Source organism: Amblyomma maculatum, chromosome 1, assembly GCF_055883805.1.
Source record: "Amblyomma maculatum isolate TAMU_Amacu chromosome 1, ASM5588380v1, whole genome shotgun sequence".
NCBI classification, from domain to species: domain Eukaryota; kingdom Metazoa; phylum Arthropoda; class Arachnida; order Ixodida; family Ixodidae; genus Amblyomma; species Amblyomma maculatum.
In genome coordinates, this window is record NC_139344.1 from 372076767 (window position 1) to 372098074 (window position 21308).

The 21308-nt window shown below is 47.5% G+C and overlaps 4 non-coding genes and 1 pseudogene across 4 annotated transcripts; all 5 read left to right on the forward strand.

The window, feature by feature from the left end:
- The first annotated feature begins 7708 nt into the window (after nucleotides 1-7708).
- The window catches only part of LOC146208194 (organic cation transporter protein-like), a 31103-nt pseudogene continuing 17503 nt past the window's right edge, over nucleotides 7709-21308 (forward strand).
- Nucleotides 10704-10776, forward strand: TRNAP-CGG (transfer RNA proline (anticodon CGG)). Its single transcript has one exon. It is a non-coding gene; the product is annotated as a tRNA-Pro (tRNA).
- TRNAP-CGG (transfer RNA proline (anticodon CGG)) lies at nucleotides 11202-11274 on the forward strand. The gene has a single exon. It is a non-coding gene; the product is annotated as a tRNA-Pro (tRNA).
- TRNAP-CGG (transfer RNA proline (anticodon CGG)) lies at nucleotides 11699-11771 on the forward strand. The gene has a single exon. It is a non-coding gene; the product is annotated as a tRNA-Pro (tRNA).
- Nucleotides 12197-12269, forward strand: TRNAP-CGG (transfer RNA proline (anticodon CGG)). The gene has a single exon. It is a non-coding gene; the product is annotated as a tRNA-Pro (tRNA).

A 21308-nucleotide genomic window follows, 5' to 3' on the forward strand; every position in this document is an offset into this window, starting at 1 on the left:
CTAGGGGCAGCTCCCGGCCAACAAGGCGCTGGGTTTTTCGCTTGTTTCTGTCGCGAACGCAATGAAATTAATTAGTGTTGCGCCATTAGTCGTCTCGTTGCATTGCCGTACCTTTTGTATTAGGACGCTATACGAATGAGGGAGGGAATAGTTGCCTTGGTCAGAATTTTGCGGAAAAACAACGCAATGTGTGTGTCACGCCTGAAAAGAGGTTATTTAAGTTTACTTTATATTTTTTTGGATGAAAACCCGAAAGTAATTATCAATCCAGTAATTGTGTAATCTTCTGAAGTAAGTTTAATGTAATTTCAGCACTTTTTGAAAGTCGTAATTACTAATATAAGTTAATCACACTATTGTAATTTTCTCGAAAGTAATTCTATTATGTGATTTAATTCCTTTACAAAAGTAGTTTTGCCATGTATGAGATCTGGCATTTATGTGAAGTTCTTTTTCTCCTCGTTGCCTCCAAACTGCTAATGGAGGGTTCGGGGCAGGCTGACTGCGTTCCGCACTTCGTTGCGGCCTACCTTGTCCTAATTGGAGCGTAAAAGCAACCACACTCACATATACGCTTCTCTCAGACTGACAGCCGTAGTGAGAGGACAGCCAGCCGACCGTATGCTACGCTCCCACTTCCTGCGGCCACCGGTCGATTCTGCACGCTCCTCTCTTGCCCTGTCTCCGTTTTAGCAGGGACAGGGCTGTCGGGTTCTCGCTTGAGAGTGAGGGAGGGGTTAATTAATTATTAGCGCAGTTTTGCTAGCTGTGCGCCGCTGCTTACTTTGTCACGTCGAGAGCCCCCTCACCCAGTGGCGCCGCTACCTCCCTCCCAAGCACCTTCTCGTGACGTTGCACTCCCGAGGCTAATTTGCAAAGAACGAAGTCAACCGAGTCGGGCTGTCGGTGAGGGGTGCTCTACAGGCTGCCTCCGTTTTCTAATAGTGCGGATTTTATTGTTGCTTGCGACAAGCACGAAAAGATTTCAGGCAGGGTTTATTTGCATTCTGTGCATCACCTGATTGGCAACGTGAATGATGGTGCACCCACTGTCACTTCTCCGTAAGCGAAAAGGTGCCACAGCCATCTTCTACCACACGGTGGGGAATGAGCGGGAAGAGACTAAACTCTGTCACGACTACACGCACCCCTCCCCCCCCCCCCCCAAACCCTTTTCTTCCACACATAAATCCACCTTGTTAAGTTAACTATTTGCAAAGAACGAAGTCAACCGAGTCGGGCTATCGGTGAGGGGTGCTCGACAGGCTGCCTCCGTTTTCTAATAATGTGGATTTTATTGTTGCTTGCGACAAGCACGAAAAGATTTCAGGCAGGGTTTATTTGCATTCTGCGCATCACCTGAGTGGCAACGTGAATGATGGTGCACCCACTGTCACTGCTCCGTAAGCGAAAAGGTGCCACAGCCATCTTCTACCACAGGGTGGGGAATGAGCGGGAAGAGACTAAACTCTGTCACGACTACACGCACCCCTCCCCCCCCCCCCCCCCCCCAAACCCTTTTCTTCCACACATAAATCCACCTTGTTAAGTTAACTGGACTAGGATTGCTTCTCTATCCAGCAGGCTCTAAGCTTGGTCGAAGAGATGGAGAATCAGGCAAACACAATGTACGGATGCAGGACGACCTGGAGCTTAAGCGCTGGGCATGAATCCCACATTCCACGATGAAAAGACCACTCGAGCGCTCCTCTAGCGAAGGCTCGACAGGAACCGAGGCGCATTAGTGATGAACGATCGATCAAGCTGCCCGGGACTAGCCTCGTTTGCCGCTCATGCAGGGCAGGAGACACGACGACACTCGAAAAGCGATCTTCGCCACGGTACGTGACATCCTGCGCTGCGCTGCCAGTCGGGAAAATTTCTTGCGCGGCTTATTACGCGTGACGAGCGCACCAATTCCTTTTTGTCAGGGTCTCCAACAATACGATATTTGCGAACGGGGCGCTAGTATTGGCCGTTGTTGCATTTCAATCTTTTTTTTTCTGCCTTTTCTTAGTGCTTCCCTTTCTGCTCTGCAAGTGCTAAGTCGCGTGGAGCCAATTAATAACAGAGATGTATGACGATCACCCTTAACACGAGCGCATCGATATTTCTTGCCGAGGTATTTACTTATAGAAAAATTATTTAATTAATATGCATGCCTCAGTCCAAGCAAAAACCTTCGGCAGTTTTGTTTGAAAACTGTTTTCTTCTTGTACTGTCCTTTCAAGCGTGAAAGATGAACAACCATGGAATGTTTCCCAAACGCGGGGCGATATCTCAAACTGCCACAGCCTGTATTTATTTTTGGCTTTAGGTTCAACGCTACCGTCGCTGATGAGAAATCGAAAGTTCGAAGAGCCTTCAACTCGAAGTGTATTTTATTTCATGAAAGTACTTCTCGCAGGGAATCTGCGTCGCTCGCCGGATAGATGTCAGAAAAAAATCTATTCTGGCACCGAACTGCCTGAAGACGATAAAAAGCAACCGACTGCTTTGCTCTTCTGTGCGAGAAAAATGGTATGAACCGTATTGTTGATTCATACCGAAAACTTGGAGTGCAAGATCAGTCGCGACATTCTCTAATTATTATTAAACTATTCGCTAGTGGTGCGAAATTAGTGATTCCTGGAGCCATGAGTCTTCGGCCGGAAGGCTAGATCGCGCTCATGTGTGTTGGTGCTTCGTTTTTCATTTTAACCGATGGAAGCAGTAGCTTTGCCTTCGACAAAGGATGCTATGCTTCGACACAAGCATCATCATATCCAACCTGAGTGATATCCGCGTTTCTCTCCCTACTACTTCAACAAGTACATTTTGCAGCATCCTCCCGTGGCGAACGTTTCAGTGTCCGAGTGTAGCACATGCTGCATTAAATCCTACTCTACGGCACATTTCGCGCTATGGTCATTCAGCTCGCTACATCTGGTTTAAGAGCGACGGTATTGACCTGTGTGACAGAGTAAGCGCAGCTTTTAGTCATTTCTTTCCTCCTTGCTCCTTGCTGCTCACCAGCTTGCAGCCAGCCATGCATGCTGTTCTTGTTACTGTGGCATTGACTGCAAGCTAACAAGTGCATGAGCACGTTCTCCTCTGTATAAGCGTCTGCGACCTGACCTATAAATAATAGGGAGGTAATGCGGGAAGCAGCGGATTTGGCTAGTGATACTCGCACGCCTATGTTTTTACTTCAACGCTGTGACGAGCGATGCAGCTCGCACATGCACACTAACCAGTGTATTAGACTCTAAAGCAGTTGTCCTTGTCACAGGCGCTGCTCCGGTGGCAGATCAGCACGTGTAGGAAGCAGAGGAATAGCGGAAAAGTTTCTCCAAGTTCACTTCCGTGTTCTTCGTTCTGGCCGCTGTGCTACCAACGGTGGCTAAACGCATTTTGTGCTTAAAATAAGGCAAAATAGATTTGAACTAAAACGTGCATTAAAGGCGCGCTCGTCTCACCGCTGAAAACCACCTGTTTCTCGAGCACCTAACATTTGAGGTATACTCCAACCCAGATATATCGAACTAGAGGCGGGCTGCGAAAGGTCTGTATTTCAATACAATAAAGTTGTAATATATATATAAAATTCAATATAATTGCACGGATCGAGGAGTGCATCGTACGCACACAAATCGAGGTTTTACAGCAATGAATCGACCCCTGGCGTTCTGACTACTCGCTAGGCATTGTTGCTGGCCTGATCTGTTTTGTACTGAAACTTTAAATAACGGTTCTTTTAAACTACTATCATAAAATGTGGAGCCTCATTACGAGCACAGACAAAAATGTTTACTAATTAAAATTTTAGTACAGTTGATTGCCGCAGTGATTTTAACAGCGAAACACGCCAGGTTAAAGCCCCTGGCTTCATCGCATGACTTCGGTGTGTAGTGGAAAATGAGTGCACCAGAACCTCTCAAACACACCCGTGTTCATTTTACCACGCGGTTTCACATAGCTAGAAACGCATGCAGGAGCCTGAGACCGCGCAGCCGATCTTTCCCAGCGCGCGGAAATGATCAGACGGCGCTGTTAGAACAAGGGCCAACAAGAAACAAGGCGCTGAACCCAGTTCGATCAGTGACATTTGGATTGATACAGTACACGACTTTTCTATGCTTGTACACAAAACGTTCAAAGATGTAACCTGTGTGCGATATAGCCACTGAATCAAAATATCCGTGTTCAATATATCGCAGTTTGACCACGCCACATGCATAAAGCAACGTCTCTTTGACACTACCAATTTGTCTGGCCGAGCGAACAGAAAAAATGAAGAAAGATGGTTTTGCGAGTTTGTAAGCGAGTGCTTCATTACTAATTGTTTCACGTGGAAAAGCTTTTTTATTTAAAGACGAAGAAGAAGCTGACGCAGATGTAATTGCGAGTTCCTTTTATATGCCTTAGCTACTGGCTGCAATTGATGAGGCGAAACGAGCAACAGCGCCCGGCCCGGACAAAATTCAGTATGAGGTTTACACGAACCTGAGTCCGTTGCACTCCCTCAACTACTAGACACTATAAACAATGTATGGCTGCATGGTGTCGTACATGAGAGCTGGGAATACGCTGTGGTGATCCCTATTCCCAAACCAGGAAAGCCCCTAACAGACCTCGCTAACTTTCGACCAAATCTCATTAACATCAACGCTGTGCAATCTTGCAGAGAAAATGCTGCCTACACGACTTTCTTAGTGGCTGGAACAGCACGGTTTTTATCATCCCGCTCAAATTGGATTTCGTCCACACATAGGCACAGAGGATGGGTTGGCGGTCTTGGCATCAGCAGTGCTATCATCTACCCGCAGCCGCAATGTGCGTACCATATTGGCAATGGACCTTGAAAAAGCAAACAACAACAGCAGTCATGCTGCAATCTTGAAAGCCATTGACATGCTCCACCTCCCTTTGAGAGTACGCAGTTCTGTCGCATCATTTCTGGACGTGAGAGCATTTGCAATACGCCTCAGTGGCGACGCAGTTGGTTCATTCGTTTCGCTACGTGGCATGCCCCAGGGATCAGTATTGTCACCGACATTGTTCAATATTGCTTTCATCTCACTGGCATGGCGCTTACATGACATCCTTGAAATAAAGTTTTTGCTATAGGCTGATGACATCACGATATGGAGCACTCACCAAGATCTGCTCAGTCAGGAAGCTGCTCTTCAATTAGCTTTAGATATTACCTCTGATTACGCTTCTTCCATTGGCCTTCAGCTTTCCGTGTGTAAAACTACATACACGTGTGTCGCTAACCGCTGGGGACGCCGTAAACGTACTGCAAATTCCATTCGTCTCTGTCTATCAGGCATCCCACTACAGGAAAGTCTGAGTGTAAAAAATTATTGGCTTAACGATTCCCCAATCAGGATCAGCGACTGCTTGGCTTTCTCAGGCAAGAAAGCAAGCTATTCAGACTATGGATTTAATTAGAAGAATTTCTCCTAAAACGGGTGGCGCTGGCTCGTCTGTTGCACTCCACTTGGTGAGGGCGGTACTGCAGCCACGTATTGTTTAACAAGCCCAGTTCCAACATCTTACGAGAGCACAACGGGATCGCCTTGAAGCCGTGAGCCTAGAAACAATGAGAACCATTACATGCCTTCCACAAATCACTCTGGTCGTAGCATTACAGGAGAATGCGCAGCTCAACACGACCGGTGAGCTAGTGCAGCAGCGCCGTGATCACATTCCATACAAGCATTGAAGGCGTATGCAACTTCACATATTATTCTTCAGCCACTGGCGCCTGTTCTCCCTCCCTGGAAGTTTGTGCAGTTAGGCGACAACAAGCCAACAGACAACTGCAGAGCAACATCTGGCAACTCGGCATCGTCTCTTCGCCAGAGATTTCAAGAGCAAGACGCTCACCTGCCTCAAGGATCCATTGTAGCGTACGTGAATGCAAGCACACAAGGCTCTGAAGCCAACAGCAATCTACTGTCCGTGGAGACCTAGCCTGAATCAGACCTATAGTTTAAACTTTCGAAACAACCGGCATCTTTCTGCACTGAGCTCGTGGCAGTAAGGAGGCGCTCGGCTCCGTGGCCACCATACGCTCCCTACGGCCCAAGTTGTCATCCGCACTGACGCACTTCAAGCGGTACGTTTACTCCGACGTGTCAGCCGTTGCCCCAAAATATGTCAAGACATTCAACAGCTTGCGGCGCGCATCCCACAGTCAGTACGTATTGAGTAGGTCCCACGGGAACTTCTGCTTTCACAAAGTCAAGCTGATATAGCGGCGTGCCTCGTGACCCAAGACTCATAATTACCATGGCTCCTTGATGTGGACGACGCTACCCTCCTTTTATCAAGAAAGGAACACCTCCGGCGCCGAACACGTGTTCTTATCCCTCCGTGTGCGGTATTCCTCCTCCGCGGTCTCACCAGTGCAGAGGAGGTTGCGCTTAGGAGGATCCGGGTTGGGGTCGCCCTCACACCAGCTGTCACTCGGACGTGGTCTTACTTCCGATACTTATATCCCCGCCCAGGGTGTCCGATATGTAAAGACGGAAATGTTAAAGTCGACATTTAGCATTTGCTCTGAGTCTGCCCAGCTTTGAAACTAACACGTATTCGCCACTTGATGATAGCTGGCCTTTCAGCAAACAATCCTGCCCCGTATATCGCTTGGACGCAGGGAGCACATCATCGCTCACTGTTGGACTTCATAAAATCAGCCAACCTTTTTTCATTCATTTCATCATTATGTCATTCTTCATCTCGTAACCTACTGATGCCGTGAGGCAATAAATATCTTTAAAAAAGTGGCAAATCGCCCAGAAGAACGCAGAATAAAGGAAGAAGAAGACGGCAATGAAGGAGGTTCGAAAATGAAGAAGAAGACGGAAGGAAAGAAGAAGCTTAAGACGGGAAGCAAGAAGAAGAAGAAGACGGGAAGCGAGAAGATTCGGAAAGCGGCAGGCAGAGCAAGAGGAAGACGGCGGCAGAAGAAGGAAAAAAGAAAATGAGGTGCATGCGCTGATGTGGCCTGCACCCGGCACAACAGCGCATGCGAACTAGTCATGTTATTGCTCTTAATATACGGCGATGTTTTTGTGAAACGTCCTCGCCAGAAAGCAGAAACTGTTCGTTATCGCCACCACTCATGCACGCTCGCACAATCACATTGGCTATCGCTGCCCTGCTGCTGCTCACGTCCAACGCCGCGAAATAGTGGCCACTTCAGAATGCTGGTTGACTGACAGAGCGACCAATAGGGCAAACAGCAGCTCCTCTGAAAACTACAGCTGCAGCCAATGCATGCGACAAGATCACTTGTTGCCCGCACATGGTCCGCAAGTAGTGCTCGAGGGCAAAAGGAAACGCGATCTGAGCGACATCAGAAACACACCGCGTCTAACACCGCGCCTCACCTTCCTTCACCACAACGTCGCAGGCGACTATCGAGTTCAAGGTTTTTCCTACTTCGCAGCCAGGATCCTCTTCCTCCTCACAACCCCTGATTTATCTGCTCGGCTCCGCTGTATGCATCGATAAGAGCAGACGTGAACGCGTGCCAAGAGCCTATAAAGCAGCTCTGTTTGGCTTCCAAACATCCCGACAGTGCTGTACTCAAAGCTGACGATCGTAGACTATATTCTCTCTAATATACAGTTCTTCAACCAATTAGTGTTCTAGCATCATTCGGAGAGTCTCGATCACAGCATCACCGGGAAGACTAGATAAGCATACACGACCGATGGAGTTTGAGGACGAGATCGAAGAGCTGGGAGGTTTCGGTAGGTTCCAAAAGCTACTGCTATGGGTTTTCCTGCTACCCTCTCAGATCCTCTTTCCGTTCTTCTCGATGAACCTCATCTTTCTCCTGTCGGAGCCCGACCATCACTGCGTTGTGACGCAGTTGGATGCCCTGGAACTGAACGCGTCCCGCGTCGAACAGATCTGGAAGCTGGTGGTAAGTGAGGATGAGTGCTCTATGTTGCCTCTGTGGGATGTGAATGGGACAATGGACCGCATCCTCGAAGCAGGAGCAGACCCGGATGCGCCATGGAATGCGTCGTGGTTTGTGAACCAAAGCGCGCCAAAAGAACCGTGCGAACACTTCCGCTACGACAACGTGCATTACGATGAGACGGTCCGGACAAAGGTACAATAAGGGACAACCTCTACTATAATGAAAATTTTGAAAGTTATTTTTTTATGTTAAAGGGTGGTTTGAGTGCAGCAATGGAATAATATCACACACCTGTAGAGCCTCTACCGCTGCAGAACTTGCAACCATTTATTTTTCTGGACCTTACAAAAAAGTACGTGCTTGCTTTCGATTGGACTATCTCAAAAGTTTCTACTAAGAGCTTACGGCTTATCTAAAAATAAACATTAGGAACCTATCTTTGACTTTTTGGGGTATGCTTCTTTTTAAAACAATTTATTTATAGTTTTTCACTTGATTTAGAACGTAATAATGTCTAGGCGTAAGTTTATTTCTGCTCGACAAAGCACGAAGCGAAAGCCTGCACACTAGCATGATCTCGTAGATAAATTCGACGCCTCCCTTCTTGCCTGCTTGTTCAGCTTCGTCCCGTCGTTTTAGTCACGTCTAGCCCTGTTGTCCGTGACATATTTTGGTGGAGGTGCTGGTTTCGATCCCAGTACATGTCCCGTACACCACCGCATGCCCAGGACTCAACTCCTGTGTCAGTCGGCACCCCTGTGCACCGTACTAGCCGAAGGAATCAAGGCCTGCCCCCTGAGCACGGGCCGTTGGAGTTCAACACCGCAGCCGCCCCTCGACCGGCTATGCAAGCTCCAACTTACTACACCCTGCAAAATCCACGACTGCCTCAGCCCTTCCACGGCAGTCAGAGCGAAGACGTCGAAGACTGGCTTATCCAATTTAAACGGTTCGCCTCATTTAATTAGTGGGACGACGCCGCCAAGCTTCGAAACGTCTTCTTCAGCCTGGAAGATGGCGCTCGTACTTGGTACGAGAACCGAGAAGACGCCCTAACATCATGGCGTGAGTTCTGCCGACGAATTCGTGAGACCTATACCAGCGCGGATCGGCGAGAACGCGCAGAAAGGGCTCTACAGTCTCGTATACAGATGCCGAATGAGACTGTGACAATGTATGTGGAGGACATGACCCGGCTCTTCCGACGCTCTGATGCGGCCATGACCGAAGACAAAAAGGTGCGCCACATTATGCACGGTATTAAAGAGCAACTGTTCGCTGGCCACGTGCGTAATCCACCAAGGACCGTTGCCGAGTTTCTTTCGGAAGCTGTCACAATAGAGAGGATGCTCCAGCAGCGGTCTGCCACTTACGACAGGCCGGTGGTCGCCGCTTTGGTTGTGGAGCCGTTTTCGGCCTTCGGGGCTACCCCGAACCTACGCGACATCATCGGCTCAGTTGTACGCGAAGAGCTCCAGACGCTTTTAGGTGCTCCACAGCCGATGGTCGGCTCTGTTGCTAGCATTGTCCGCGAACAGCTTCAAGCGTTGAAGCCGTCGGTAGCGTCCGCTGATCCACAACCTTTCCCCATGGAGTACCTGCGTCAAACTTATGCAGATATGGCGCGACGCCCTGCCCCTGCTTCGGCGCCATTACCGCCACCCCATCAAGGCTCACTGTATTCCGCACAGACTGAGCCATTCGTTGACAACCGACGACCACCCCAGCGGAAGGCGGACCTGTGGCGTGCCCCAAATCACCAGCGCCTATGCTTCCATTGCGGGGAACCAGGTCATCTCTATCGCCAGTGCCCCTATCGACACCTTTGACTTCACGGATTTCCCATCGATATGCGTCGCCCTCCAATAGGCCAAAGACCCCGAGAGATTGAAGACTACTTAGCGCAGCAGCGCATGGCGCCAACTTCTCAGCTTTTGTCACCCCAGATGGACTGTACGAGTTCAAAGTGCTGCCTTTTGGCCTATGTTCAGCGCCGGCTACTTTTCAGCGCATGATGGACACCGTTCTCGCCGGCCTCAAATGGCAAATCTGCTTAGTCTATCTCGACGACGTTGTCGTATTCTCTGAAACCTTTGAAGAACACCTCGAACGCCTGCGTGCAGTATTAGATGCCCTCCGGTCAGCTGACTTGACGCTCAAGGCCGAGAAGTGCCACTTTGGCTACAAAGAGTTGAAGTTTCTTGATCACCTTGTGAGTGCCGCAGGCGTTAGGCCAGACCCCGACAAGGCTTCTGCTGTCGCCAAAGTTCCCGTTCCTGCAAACAAGAAAAGTTTGAAACGCTTCCTGGGTCTCTGCACGTACTACCGCCGATTCATCGCCGATTTTTCCAAAGTTGCCGCTCCCCTGACTCGCCTCTCGCGCGATGACACACAGTTCGTGTGGGGCGCCGAGCAACAAGAGGCTTTTGCGGAGCTGCGCAGCCGACTGCAAACAAGCCCTGTTCTTGCTCACTTTCATGAAGACGCTGACACCCAAGTCCACACCGACGCCAGTAATATCGGCCTTGGCGCTGTACTCGTTCAACACCAAGCTGGCGTCGAAAAGGTAATAGCGTATGCCAGCCGCACGCTCTCCCGCGCCGAGACAAACTACTCCACTACGGAAAAGGAATGCCTTGCGGTTGTGTGAAGGAAAGAAGCCAACAGTCGGCGAGGCCAAGGAAAGCATTGGGGATGGTTGAGGGTGGCGCTGGTGAACACTCTCAAGGTTCGTATACAGACAACATAAATACCCAAGCAAGTAGCAGGGGGGACAGCGGCCGATGTAGCTCAGTTGGAAGAGCACCGGACGCGGTATTCGGAAGTCGTGGGTTCGGTTCCCACCATCGGCATGCTGTTTTTTCTTCTACTTTGTGTTTAATTATCTTTCCCCTAAACAGAATACATAATTAATTTCTGTGATTATCCAAGTAAACATTAAAAAAAATACATAAAGTACCATCCCCAATGCTTTCCTTGGCCTCGCCGACTGTTGGCTTCTTTCCTTCATGTATTATAACGAGCACCCTCATTTCCCCTTAATTGATCTGCTTGTAGCTTACGGGGGTCTCGGTTCTGGCAGTCTTGAAGCCATAGGTAGCGTAAGAGGGTTCTAGCACAGCTTTCGCCCTCGCTCTTGATCACGTTCTACGTGACGCTGGCGGTAACAAAGGACGTTCCACGTCCGCCGCTATGGTTGAGGGTGGCGGTGGTGAACACTCTCAAGGTTCGTATACAGACAACATAAATACCCAAGCAAGTAGCAGGGGGGACAGCGGCCGATGTAGCTCAGTTGGAAGAGCACCGGACGCGGTATTCGGAGGTCGTGGGTTCGGTTCCCACCATCGGCATGCTGTTTTTTCTTCTACTTTGTGTTTAATTATCTTTCCCCTAAACAGAATACATTACTAATTTCTGTGATTATCCAAGTAAACATTAAAAAAATACATAAAGTACCATCCCCAATGCTTTCCTTGGCCTCGCCGACTGTTGGCTTCTTTCCTTCATGTACTATAACGAGCACCCTCATTTCCCCTTAATTGATCTGCTTGTAGCTTACGGGGGTCTCGGTTCTGGCAGTCTTGAAGCCATAGGTAGCGTAAGAGGGTTCTAGCACAGCTTTCGCCCTCGCTCTTGATCACGTTCTACGTGACGCTGGCGGTAACAAAGGACGTTCCACGTCCGCCGCTATGGTTGAGGGTGGCGGTGGTGAACACTCTCAAGGTTCGTATACAGACAACATAAATACCCAAGCAAGTAGCAGGGGGGACAGCGGCCGATGTAGCTCAGTTGGAAGAGCACCGGACGCGGTATTCGGAGGTCGTGGGTTCGGTTCCCACCATCGGCATGCTGTTTTTTCTTCTACTTTGTGTTTAATTATCTTTCCCCTAAACAGAATACATTACTAATTTCTGTGATTATCCAAGTAAACATTAAAAAAAATACATAAAGTACCATCCCCAATGCTTTCCTTGGCCTCGCCGACTGTTGGCTTCTTTCCTTCATGTACTATAACGAGCACCCTCATTTCCCCTTAATTGATCTGCTTGTAGCTTACGGGGGTCTCGGTTCTGGCAGTCTTGAAGCCATAGGTAGCGTAAGAGGGTTCTAGCACAGCTTTCGCCCTCGCTCTTGATCACGTTCTACGTGACGCTGGAGGTAACAAAGGACGTTCCACGTCCGCCGCTATGGTTGAGGGTGGCGCTGGTGAACACTCTCAAGGTTCGTATACAGACAACATAAATACCCAAGCAAGTAGCAGGGGGGACAGCGGCCGATGTAGCTCAGTTGGAAGAGCACCGGACGCGGTATTCGGAGGTCGTGGGTTCGGTTCCCACCATCGGCATGCTGTTTTTTCTTCTACTTTGTGTTTAATTATCTTTCCCCTAAACAGAATACATTACTAATTTCTGTGATTATCCAAGTAAACATTAAAAAAAATACATAAAGTACCATCCCCAATGCTTTCCTTGGCCTCGCCGACTGTTGGCTTCTTTCCTTCATGTATTATAACGAGCACCCTCATTTCCCCTTAATTGATCTGCTTGTGGTTGTGTGGGCAACCATGAAATTTAGATCTTACTTCTATGGCCGCCAGTTTAAAGTGGTCACCGATCATCATTCCTTGTGCTGGCTGGCTAACCTACGCGACCCATCGGGGCGCCTAGCACGATGGAGTCTTCGCCTCCAAGAATTTGAGTACACCATTGTGCATAAATCTGGCCAGAGCACGAAGATGCTGACGCGCTGTCGCGCGCACCCGTCGGTTTAGTCAATGAGAGCACGGACGACGAGAGCGGTTTTCTTGGACTGGTGAGTGCTTCAGACATAATGGCCCGACAGCGAGCTGACCCGGACCTTCGACCTGTCATTGACCACCTGCAGGGTCGCGCTGCTGATATCCCTCGGCAATTTGCTCAGAACCTGTCTGTTTTCTGTGTCCGGAATGACGTTCTATTCAAACAGAACTCCAGCACTGTTGACCGAGCGTACCTCCTCGTAGTGCCAGCCGACCTCCGTGCCGATATCCTTTTTGCTTGCCATGATGAGCCCACCTCTGGCCACTTGGGCTTTGCACGCACACTTGCCCGAGTTCGTCAAGCCTATTATTGGAATAAACTTGCTGACGTCATTCATCGCTATGTCAGAGGCTGTCGTGAGTGCCAACGTCGAAAGGCGCCGCCTCGGAAGCCAGCGGGTTTGCTCCAACCTATTGCGCCTCCCCGAACACCGTTTGACCAAATCGGCATCGGCCTTCTGGGCCCATTTCCGCTGACATCGGTTGGTAACAAATGGATTATAGTTGCAACCGACTATCTCACACGGTATGCTGAAACCAAGGCGGTGAAGCGTGGCACGTCATCTGAGATCGCCCAGTTTTTTATGCAGCAAATCGTGTTACGCCTTGGCGCACCGTCCCAAGTAATCACTGATCGAGGCACGGCGTTTACGGCACAACTTATGCACGACGTAATTGAGCTGAGTCACACGAGCCATCGCAAAACCACTGCCTATCACCCACAGACGAATGGCCTCACGGAGAGACTCAATAAAACGATCGCCGACATGATTGCAATGTACATAGACTCCCAACACAAGACCTGGGACGAGATTCTCCCGTACGTCACATATGCCTACAACACTGTCATCCAAGAGACGACGCGTTTTACACCATTTCGCCTACTCTATGGACGCGACGTTCAGACGATGTTAGATGCCATGCTTCCGTTCTACACGGATAATCCTCTCATCCCAGTTTGCTCGGCGCGCCGAGGAAGCACGTCAACTCCAGCATCCACATTCAGCAACAGCAGGGAAAGGATACGCGTCGCTACAATCTCCGTCATCGACACGTCACATACCAACCAGGAGTGCAAGTTTGGGTGCGGACACCGGTGCGCCGGCCCGGCTTGTCTGAAAAACTGATGTCGCGTTACTTTGGACCTTACAAGGTTTTGCGCCATGTCACAGAAGTGACATACGAAGTCCTTCCAGCGGGTACTGTGCAGACTCGCGTCGGCAACCACGCTCCGAGGTGGTGCACGTTGTCCGCATGAAACCGTATTTCACGCGGTAATGTGTAGTGTATTATGCACTCGTTTACTTGTGTAGGGCACCGCCTCCGTTTTATATTCGGTTTTTGTAGTGACTTGCATCGCCCATCGCTCGCACCCAGTCTGTGCTTTCGTTTTTTTTTTAGGAGGGGGAGTAATGCCACCTGGTGTCCCTAATCTTCTTAGGTGGCGCCTGGAAGAAAAGGACACCGAAGTTGGCTCGCGTGCTGCGCTCGGAACTTTGCCTGCTGGTTCAGCTTCGTCCCGTCGTTTTAGTCACGTCTAGCCCTGTTGTCCGTGACAATATTATGAGGCTGGCGGGTATTACATTGAATTGCGTCTTGATGACCTTGGGATTTGGTGAGTATCGACGCCTGCTGCCAGTACTGACCGGATGGGTGATGGTGCCGGCTTATGTCATAAATGCGCTCGTATTGGCTCCTGTTGCAAACAAGCTGGCTGCACGATTGGGAACATCACAAAATGTGCCTCATGTCGAAGCCTTTCAGGATAAACCCGAGCACACTCTTAAAGCACGCACCTGTGCTCAATTCAGTGTCCTCACTGTCTTTAGCCTTATCCTCAAAAAACCAGAACACCGTACCTTACATAACCGACCCCCAGCGCCTAACAAATACGATGTTTACCGGGATTCCGCATGCCGGAACAGCCTTCCAATTGGCGTACAGTGGAATTATAACACAATAAATAAATAAGGCCGGAGCTTGGGCCCCCAGTAATTTCTACACTTCATAAATCTCAGTCACATTAGTAAACGCCAAATATTTTTTTGAAACTATTTCCCACATTCCAAGTACACACCGTTAAATGCACAAGCCACGTGCTTTGAGCATCGTGTTTCATTTACTCATGCCCATATTTTACAGCCATTCACATCATTTTTACTTCGCACTCAAGGCGTGTGAAAACAACTCTAAAAGCAAGCACATAAACAAGCAGCACTGCACTATAAAACGTGAACTGATAGCAGAATTACGCAGAAATAAACGCATATTGCTGCCAAGATTTAACGCAAATTGTGGTTAATGGGTGAAAATCATCGCAACGTCCCATTATTTCACATAATTTTAGATATATCAAAATAAGACAGTCATCAAATTACATGTTAACGCGAAATGTGTTCAAAAGTGCGCTTCTGGTTCTACTTTCTGCACACCTGCGACACGTAAATCCGGTCTGACGAGCGTTTCTTGAACTTAAACGCCCCGAAATTTGCCTCACGTAGCGCCGGAAGTGATACCGCTTCTATCACGCCGTAAATGCCATAGAGAAAAGAAACTCATGACGCCACAACCGCGTAGAAATATGCGGTGAGCAACGGGCACTGCTGCTCCACTCCAGGGTACAGTTTGCAAACCCACAACGTTTGGTGCGGCTTTCGTTCGGCACGCCCCTTACAGATTTTAAGGTACCCCTACATTTCTACGATGTTAAATGAAACTGACTAGAATTATATAATTTAGAAACATCAACGTGATATCTAGACCGTGTTCACATGCTTCAAATTACAGTTTTATTTTCCGGACTAGGTGTAGTAGTGTAAGATGAGTGATATATATCTATTTTACTATTTTGGTTCGTAGAGGGCAGTAAGGAACTCATGATCTCAGAAACACGCAGTGGGACCTGGTCTGCTCTCGCGCTCATCTTGCGAGCATGGTGTACATACTCTGTTGGCACAGCGGGGAGCGTCATCGGAACTGTATTCCTTGGAGCGATGGCTGACAGGTAAGCTTTTCCGGCACATAACAATCTGAACTCACTATTCTCATCCTCTGCGGTCTACGTTCGTAGTATGTCAGAGCGCTGGCACTACTGCGTTCATTTCGCAGTTCCGCGTTATTCTTGGGCCTAGTATCTCATGCGTTCCACAGATGGCGTAACGTACTCGTGCGCTGCATGTTGTTTCATCTTGCATTTTGCAGTAAACATTGTGTCTTCACAGAGTCCCAAATGCAAATCAGTCTCGCTCAGTACTTTGAACATCATCATCTTCATGAAGTCCCATCTGCGTTGCTCCCTCATTTAACGTTGGTAATTACGTCATGCAAATACGTCATTTCGATAAAGACGGACTCACAGCCGTAGCAGAGAAGCTGCTGACATCTTCGAGCTAGAAGGAGCCAGACTAGCCCGTTGCGGAAAAGTTTACCGAGCGCGATAGCGAGCCAAAATGGCTAACGCTCATGAAACTTGGTTGAAAGATAGCTGAAACTTTATAGGAACCTCTACATAGCTAACATGTATGCCATGTGGCGTCGATTATGACGAAGGTGCATGCAGAATCGTCATAATTGACGTCAACTATCTTATGTCTTTAGAGTTATACGTAGACCATCACGAGATAAGGTGGACGTTAATGTGGTGAGCACGACGTGACGTCGTCATATAGCGACATGAACGGATCTGCTGGCACATCATCTGTCAACACCAACACAATCAACTGAAAGAATAACTCTGCAATACTTTAAGTGGCAAGCTTAAATTCGACCCGTCTTTGTCTCGCCTCTGGCTTCTGAAAAACGAAGCAGTAACCTCTCTCAGCAGTTATGTCTTCCGCCACTGGGGACTGATTTAGCATCTGCCATTGTCCAAATTTCTCCACGCGCCTCTTTTCAGCCCTCAATCTCATTGCTTTTATCCACAGCAAACTCTATTATTAAAATAACCTACCAGCTGCGGCGATATCTGGCCGCATTTACAGGAACGTGTGTCTCCCGAGCGCTCTACACAAGGGTGGCGTCGACTGTACATAAAACGAAGACGCATAACATTTTCTGTATAGCCAACCTCACTCGTGTTTTTTCTCGTGTTGGGATGAGATGAAAACACTGAAAAGCACCGATGCATTTCAGCGGTCGAGTAATCTAGGTGTTCAGTTCAGTTCGGTCGTTCAGTCATATTCAAATCTTCGCGACACTATAGACCATATCCGCCTCGCGTACTACTTTTCAAATATCACACAGATTCAGCTGCAGTGCCTCGAGGATGCCATCAAACCATCGCGTTTGCTGTTTACCCCTTCTCCGGTGTCCTTCAATCTAAGAAGGTGATAGTGAACAGAGTTAAATTTCCCGGACTTATTTTCTGTCTGGCCAAAAGGCAAATCTTAAAAGTGGGCGTAGGAATATGTGTCATGATTACAACAGATCCTTGAAAACTTGTAGTTTCTCTACACGATATGAAAGGAAATGGCATTTGAAGCGGTGACAGTCCAGTCGAAGCTAAGCAGCGCTGTTTGCCCTTTTCATCTACACCATCCTCAATATTTTATTAGTCACCAATAACATGTGTTTGTTCAAACAAGTCTTGCCCGAAGATATAGCTCGAACTTGATTGTGAGGAGGGAATACAGCAGACGAATAAACAATATCGCTTAGTCTAGATTTCAGAGTTAACCTTTTAAGTGTTATCTCTTTATATTTTGTTCAAGCATTCGTATCTACAATGAATTAATATCGTTGCGATTCTGAAACCTGCAATAATACTCGGTGTCAGACCTAGGAATAGCCTCTGCGGGTAGGTAGAAAGAGCTCATCACTGATCACAGTGTGTTGCGTATTTCCTCTTGTAGGAACCATTGGTTCAGAGAACGTAGTAGAGAGCAAGAATCTATAGCATCTGAAAATTCATTTTGGAAGTGAACTTTGATTTCTACACTGCCGATGCAAGGTAGGTGGCGCTACTTAACGTTTCGCGCCCTACATGCGAGCTGTTTCATTAATATTGAGACACCACTTGCATTATTACCGTAGGGTATAATATACCCATCAAATGTTTTTATTGGACTATACAATTAATTTTTACCGTTTTGTCGAAACATCGCGATCATCCGAAGAGCTGCGGGCGTGTCTGTAGCCTACGGAGACAATGTCGGAATTTAAAGCAACAGAAATGCTGTGCTTTTATCTCAAGGTCAAGAAACAAGTTGCATTTTATATTGCAGATTCGGTCGCAAACCGGTCTTTTTCGTCGTCGTAGCTGTGGCCGTGTTCGCGGGCTTCGGCGCCGCGCTCTCGACCAGCTTCACCGTCTTCATCGTTATGTGCTTCATCGCCGCACTAGTGGACACCCATATCGAGACGTTGCCCTACATCATTAGTGAGTCCCACCATACATACAGCTGGAAGTGATTAGAAGAATGGGGGAGGGGAGTTTCGGCGGCTTCACTTACTACAAACAGTGAAAGAAAGGGAGGGCAGATAGATGGCACAGCAATTTTTCGCACCTGTTTCTTTTTGTCTATTTTTATTTTGCGTTTGCGTTAACATTATACCCTAATTCCATGTAATAAAATCTCTAAAAGCAAGCGCAGGAGCAGCATTAGTCCGCGCCATTTGACTCTACTCTCTATTTATAGACATAAGGTTTGTCCTTCGGCGAACATTGCCTGCGACTAATATATCCTTGAGGTATATCTGTGGTTTCTGGGCGCATCATGTGGGACCAAAAGTCTTTTCGATCCTTCTGATGTTTTTCGAAGAAGAAAAAATGACTGAATCTATCCCTACTAAACCTAGCTGGGCGAATCGTCATTTTGCTTGGTTTTGCTTTGATTAAGCGGAGGTTTAAACATGGACAGACAATGGTTTCGCAGCATTTAAATTTCCTAGACTATGAAGACGAGGACGCCATAAACTCCAAGAGGGAACACGTGATGCTGTATTAGCGTCAAAGGTCAAGAGGTGGCTCAGATAGGCAGTACCATGGTGACACCATATAGCCATACTATGACCTCAGGCTTGTTGAAGGTCAAGCGGACGCACAGGTTGACCTAGGCTGATATATTGAGTGTTGAATCTTTCTCTTAAAAATAGTTTCCTTACGTAGATTGGTAAGAAAGAACTTCATCAAAGAATTTGAAGTGAGGGGGAGGGAGAAGAGTTCAGGATCTCGCTACAAAATACATATTTAGCTCTAACCGAGGATGACGACAATAGCCTAGAAGCAACGAACAATAATTTCAGAGATATCATTACTGAGTGCGCTGTAGAATTAGGCGGTAGGATACTTAGAGAGTATACCGGTAGCTATCTAAGGAGACGAAGCATAAGATACGCCGAAGTATGAAACTTTCTAATCCAACAGACCAGATAGAATTGGCAGAGATATCGAAGGTAATCAATAAACGCGAAGTGGCCGATATGGGGAAGTATAACATGAAAAAAATGAGCATACTGCAAATAGCGGGGAAAGCCCTAAAGCGATGAAGAAGAGATTGGGCACAGGCAAAAATCAGATGTATGCGCTAAGGGACAAGGCGGGCAATGTCATCCTGAATATAGACAAGATAGTCAAAGTAGCCGAGGAGTTCTTTGCTTTTTAAGGAATAACAGCGCGGAGACGAAGGACAAGGAAGAAAACACCAGCGCAACTGTTGTTTTCTTCCTTGTCCTTCGTCTCCGCGCTGTTATTCCTTAAAAATGTACCAACTAGCTCAACTCTCCGTTTTATTGATTTCTATGCTGATTTCTACAGCAGCCAATGAAGTCACGACCATTTTGAGATTGGCGGTAGGGAAATGCAGTCAGTCGTTTCGCCAGTGACGAAATACGAAGTTAAGAAAGCATTAGAAACTATGAAAAGGGTAAAAGCAGCTGGAGGAGATCAGGTAAATATAGATTTGTTGAAGGACGGGGGGAATATCACACTGGAAAAACTGGCCACCCTGCATACGCAATCTCTGGTATCATTGACGATACCGGAACCATGGAAGAACGCAAACATTATCTTTATCCATAAGAAAGGAGACACTATGGACTTGACAATTACAGACCAATTAGCTTACTGCCTATTACGTATAAGGTATTTACCAAAGTAATCGCTAATAGAATTAGGGCAACTTTAGACTGCAGCAGGTTTTCGGAAAGGATATTCTACTATCGATCATGTCCATACCACCAACCAGGAGATAGAAATATTCTCGGAATATAACCAGCCCTTATACATAGCATTCATTGATTAGGAAAAAGCATTTGACTCACTAGAAACCTCGGCAGACATGCAGGCATTGTGAAATCAGGATTTAGACGAGCCGTACGTGAGAGTGCTGGAAGATATATATAGGGGCTGCACAACAAAAATAGTTCTGTATAAAGAAAGAAACAAAATTCCTATAAAGAAAGGTGTTCGGCAAGGAAACACGATCTCCCCAGTACTATTCACCGCTTACTTAGAGGAAGTACGTATGCAGAAATTGGAACGGAAGCAGTTAGGCAGTTAGAGATAAGGGTAGATGGAGAATACCTCAGTAATCTGCGATTTACTGGTGACATTGCCTTGCTAAGTAACTCAGGGGATGAACTGCAAGGAATGATAGATGACCTAGAAAGGAACAGTAGAAAGGTAGGCTTGAAAATCAATATGCAGAAGACTAAGGTAATGTTCAATAGCCTCGGGAAGGAACAGCAGTTTACGTTAGGTAGCGAAGCACTGGGAGTAGTAGGCTAATATATCTATTTAGGACAGGTAGTAACCGCAGATCCGGACCATAAATAACAAGGACAATAAGACTTGGATCGAGCGCATTTGGCAAGCACTCGCAGATTATGACTAGCAGCAAAACCGGTATCGCTCAAGATGAAAGTATACAACTGTTGCATCTTACCTGTACTTACCTGTGGGGATGAAACGTGGAAGCTAACAAAGAGGGTTCTACTTAAGTTGAGGCCAGTGTGCAGTCAGAGAAATAGCTTAAATCACTGACATCCTAATAGAAATCAAGAAGACGAAATGGGCATGGGCAGGACATTTAACGCGAAGAAAGGATAACCGACGGTCGCTTATGGCAACGAACTGGATTCCAGGGGAAGGAAAGCGGAGCCGGGGGCGGCAAAAAATTAGTAGGGCGGATGAGGTTAAGAAGGGTGCAGTGGATGCAGCTCGCACAGGACCGGGTTAATTCGAGGAATACTGGAGAAGCCTTCGTCGTGCAGTGGGTATAGACAGGCAAGATAATGATGGTGATGATGATGTAGACAGGGTTTCTATTGTTGTTAACTAGAATACGCAGGAAATTAGAGCAGCTTTGAAATGCATGAAAGATTAATTAATCAGGATTTATGGTGACATGATGTCTTTCGATTCTTGCGCCAGGTTCGGTCAGACAGTAGAGCGTCACAAGTTTTACGCGTAATGGCAGTGAAGGAACTGACTTTCCACCACCATCTTAGCCACGAACATGGTACTTTCTCGTGACGCTCATGCATGCAAGGTTTAATGTCAGCCCACTGCAGACACCTGATAAACCTTCTTGGACGACTAATTGCTCTATGCATGTGATAGCGAGCAGAACTAAGTTAGCAGGAATA